Source organism: Urtica dioica, chromosome 2, assembly GCF_054948205.1.
Source record: "Urtica dioica subsp. dioica isolate 48M chromosome 2, U.dioica_male_clone48M_v1_H2, whole genome shotgun sequence".
Lineage (NCBI taxonomy): Eukaryota > Viridiplantae > Streptophyta > Magnoliopsida > Rosales > Urticaceae > Urtica > Urtica dioica.
This window is the reverse complement of record NC_142757.1, coordinates 1,030,001-1,035,000: the sequence shown is the minus strand read 5'-3', so window position 1 is coordinate 1,035,000 and position 5,000 is coordinate 1,030,001.

The following is a 5,000-nucleotide window of genomic DNA, read 5'->3' as shown; positions in this document are numbered from 1 at the left end:
TGAGCGTGCGTGTCGGCGTGGCCGTGGCACGGGCGCGGGCATGGTTGGTTTGGACGTTGCACGGTCTAGGCATGGACTTGGCATGGGTGAGGCACGGTCGCTTCAACGGTTGGTTCTTAGTTGCAATGCCATGGCACGGGCTTTACCTCGGTTGGTTCTTGGTTTCAAGGCTTGGGCACGGCCGAGTAATGGGGTTTATTCACAAAACCAACTCCATATATCTTAGAAAACATTAGACTTGATGGAGATTCAAAAAAAAAAAAAAAAAATTTTTTTTTTTTTTGACGCCTCGGCCGAGTCATGCTCGAGCAATGGCCGAGGCAGGATGGAGCGACGGCCCAGTCATGCTCGAGCAATGGCCGACCGGACGACTGGAACATGTTTTGGAGCTTGTAAAATTAATTTAAAAATAATCCTATGGGTTCTCTTCACAAGACCAACTCCAGATCTCTTAGAAAACATTATACTTGATGGAGATTCAAAGAAATTAAAAAAAAAAAAAAAAAAAAAATTTGACGCCTCGGCCGAGTCATGGCCGAGCAGGATGGAGCGACGGACGAGTCATGCTCGAGCAATGGCCGACCGGATCCTGGAACGTGATTTTAAAAAATTAATTTAAAAATATTCCCGTGGGTTCTCTTGATTATAGCTCGAGCATATATCTTAAAAAACATTATACTAGATGGAGGTTCAAAAAAAAAATAAAAAAAAATAATTTTTTTTTTTTGGTCATGGCCTTGGAAAATTTAATGTTTACTGGTGTCACATGGCCAAATGTTCGTTTGTATCTTTAGGGGGGGGTGGTTCCTTGAGCTTGAAAATGTTGACCAAGAGTTGACTCGCATGATAAGAGCATAATTTGCTACGGACCCAAAGACGGATTATGACCGGGCTGACCCGACAAGTCGCGACCGACCGCCGGTGACCCCCCGCCGGCGGCGGAGCTCCGGCGACCGCCCGCCGGAAAATTTTCCGGCGACCAAAAATTTTCCGTGGATGAAAATTTGTTGGAATATGAATGTTCTCCCTAAAAGGTTAAGAACCAAGGCGGAGGCAAGTCTAGTGAGGTAAAATAATGGGTTGAAGGCTCGTGAGAAAACGTTAGAGCCGCCGATGCATGCTCGAGCGACGGGAGAGAAATGCTCGAGCGACGGGAGTGAAATACTCGAGCATGATCGAGCACGGGCCGAGGCATGCTCGAGCGACGGGAGAGAAACGCTCGAGCATGATCGAGCACGGCCGAGGAATGCTCGAGCGACGGGAGAGAAATGCTCGAGCATCGAGCATGGCCGAGGCATGCTCGAGCGACGGGAGAGAAATGCTCGAGCATGCTCGAGCATGGCCGAGGAATGCTCGAGCGACGGGAGGAATGCTCGAGCATGATAGAGGATGGCCGAGGCATGCTCCATCGCTGGCCGAGGCATGCTCCATCGCTGGCCGAGGCATGCTCGAGCGATGGCCGAGGCATGCTCGAGCGACGGGAAAGAAATGCTCGAGCATGCTCGAGCATGGCCGAGGAATGCTCGAGCATGCTAGAGGATGGCCGAGGCATGCTCCATCGCTGGCCGAGGCATGCTCGAGCGATGGCCGATGCACGCTCGATCGTTGGCATGATCGAGCGATGACCGAGTCATGCTCGAGCGACGGGAGGGAAATGCTCGAGGCACGGTCGAGCGATGGCCGAGAGATGGCCGACCGAGAAATGCTGGGGCGCGCTCGAGCAATGGCCGAGGCGACGGGCGAGAAATGCTCGAGGCACGCTCGAGCGATGGCCGAGAAATGCTCGAGAGACGGCCGAGAAATTCTCGAGGCACGCTCGATCAATGGCCGAGTCACAGCTTGAGGGACGGGAGAGAAATGCTCGAGTCATGCTCGAGCGGCGGCAGTGGGGCGAATGGCGAAAGTGGGTTAGGGCATCAGAATACTTCACAGAGGTTAATAAAATTTCCCAGAAAATTTTTTTGTACCCCTCCTCAGCCATTTTAATGTTTACTGGTGTCAGATGGCCAAATGTTCGTTTGTATCTTTAGGGGGGTGTCACGGTCGTCCGGGAGCCGACCGGTCGGGAGGCCGCTGGGGGCCCGAGACGGGCGGGAAACGTGTGCCAAGCATGGGCAAACGTCCCGCACGGATGGAAATCTCCTTAGGAAGTCTAAGGGGATCTCGGATGGGAGTCGGAGGCAATGACCCGGTCACTCACGGGAGTCATGACAAGTTGGATGGCAGGATGTTGGCGGTCTCTATTCGGGGTACCTTGGTGTAAAGCTCTCCACCACCCGACAGTCTCAGTGACTGAAGTGAGCTTCCCGTGTGCCGAAGAGATAGGCACGCGGGGCGGGCATACATAGTCGAAGTGGACTAGTGTGTCGTTCGAGTTGGGATAGGCTCGGACCAGTATTGCCATGGAGGCAGTACTGCGCGCCCTCTATCCCACACGGTGGTTATTCCATAGAGATTCCCAGGTTTTCAGTGTCGACCCCAGGGGAGTCGGATTAATCATCGAATGGACATTCCCGTGCCACAGACGGTAGGAATGCCCCTAACGCGAGGAGTCCGAGGTCCGACTCTATTCGCGGGACTTGCAGCCTGAAACGCATGGCAAGAGCGAGACATGCGGGTATCAAAAGGATAAGGGCTAGGTTGTGAGTCAAGTTGCTCCTTCGGACATCCACTCGCATGAGTTGTGAGACGGGATGTCGGAGTAAAGGACTTTGGGTGCGGGTGCCGCCCTAAGTCCCATGTACGCCTACTCGGGAGAGGCATACGATAGCCCATCGTGAAGGGAACGGATGACGACTTGATCTTGGCTAAGGCATCGCACACGCAACCGAGTGGAGAGTCACGCGGGAGAGCGCTGATGCGGGATTGGCCGAGGTGACGCGAGGGAACCTAGTAACGAGGCGAGTGTTAGCGAGGCATTGCTCGGGCAAGCCTCGGCACTGGGATGCAGTTCTAGTCGCTATGAGCGAGACTCTTCGGACGTAGTTCCCGTCAGGATATCCGTGTCCATGAGCACAAAGTGCGCGAGGGTTTTCATGAAGAAGACCGAGGAAAGGTAGGCTGGCCTCGACTGGGAGAGTCTTGGCGCCGCACGGGTGTAGTATTCCGCAGAAAAAAAGTCGGCCCGTGACAGTTGGTATCAGAGCCTGAACATCTTCAAGAGAGTGTTCAAGGCGAAGGCGGAATTGATCGAGCAGAGAGTATGCATCAATATGTCCGCGTGACCTCGATATCATTGGTAGAAGGATCGATGCCATTGGTTGCAAGAAAGGTCGAGGTAACCTTGTTCTCGACAGTAGAGACCGGCAGGTACGTCTACCAAAAGCAAGCATCACTCAAAAGATAGATCAGGATGCTTGAATGTAGCAAAGGCCTCACGCAAAGGCGTGCTGGTAAAGAAGGTCGGTGTGTCAATTGACCATGTGCTTTGGAGTCCCAAGATCAGTCACAGAAGTATTCTCAACAACCTTCGTGTAGAGACACCGCAGACAAGCTAGAAAGTCTAGATGGTTTGAAGCTTAACCATGTCGCGGGAGCGCGGCCTTGTGGAGGATAGAGTTGAGGCAAAGTCCAAGAGTGGATGCTCGTCGAAGAGACCCTGATCGAGTTGGGATACCGAGAGAAGCTTACCAGTGGGATGGAATGAAGGAAGGAATTCCTAAGAGATATGCATGCCAAGCTCGCCGAAGTGGTGAGGGCAACATCAAGTCATTTCCCCGAGGCAAAGAGAAAGGCGTGCGATGGCAAGTGAATAGGACTCCGCAGATGGGAGCTATCAAAATGAGTCGATCGTCAAGTCGTCGAGGACGTCGACAGGATGAAGTGGGGGAGGGGCTCCCTTCATCGCATCGTACGCAAGATTCGGACAACAAGTGTGTGGTGTCTGGGATTATGGGAACGAAGATCCTGCATACAAGTTGGACGAAGTCCGAGTCAAATGTAAAACTCGTGCAACTAGCCAGTGCCGTGTTGGTAGGTCTATGGGGGACGAAGACCGTGCACCGGTTGTATGATGCTCATGACTTGCGAAGCTAGTAGGCGGAGTCGAGACTTATGGGAGCAAAGACTCCCGCGCCTAGTCGAACAAAGATTGAGACAAGTTGACAAAGACCTCGAACTTAAGTGAAGCACTCAGTCGAAGCCAAAGTCAGGTGAGCGATTGAGTAGAAGAAGGACATAAGTGAGGTAGTGCGTTCCGAAGGATCGTCAAGAGTGTGCCAGAACTCGAGTGGGGGAGAGACCTTGCATGAGAGTTTGTTTGGAACACGCAGCGTTGTGTCGAAGCTTGAGTGGGGGAGAGACCCTACACGAGAGATGTTTCAAGAGAGTTGTCCAACCAGCACCGAAGTCAGGCGTTGGGAAAGGACGCGAAGAAGAAACAATCACAAGCGAGACAACCAAGTAGGATGACCAAGAGAAGAAGAGCACAACTACCTGATGTCAAGTTAGCGAAAGATAGTTCGAGTCTAAAACCCCAAAAGAAGGCCACGGATAGAGAAAGACCATGGGCCACAAGTTGCAAAAGCCGCGAGAAGACAAGTCAACAGCTAGCGCAAGAAAAAAGAGATAGTGTGTATTGGAACGGTGGACGAACCATTGGAGACTCAAAAGTCGAGTTTTCCAAGAGTGCGTGCATTCCATTTATCACGCTATATGAGAAGCTAGAGAAAGATCGGAGCATCGACAGTCTGGGGTCCTTATAAAGAGAAAGCATGCATTTGGGAGTGAAGACATTCGGTCAAGTCCGAAAGTGGGCGCAAGTAGACCACCAAGAATGAAGATCATCCTGAGCGTATGTCAAGCCGAGTCAGAATGTGGCGAGGCAGTCAAGAGGGGCGAAGCCAGAAGTCGAATGTGTTTGGAAGAGGCCGTAGACGTGGGTGAGAAAGCAGTCACTTATGTGTCTAAGATCGGTAAAACGAGAAGAGGAACAAGCACAAAGAAGCAAGTGTTGCTTGTCGCCTCCCAAAGGTGAAGAGTCGAGAGTAAACTTGGGAATG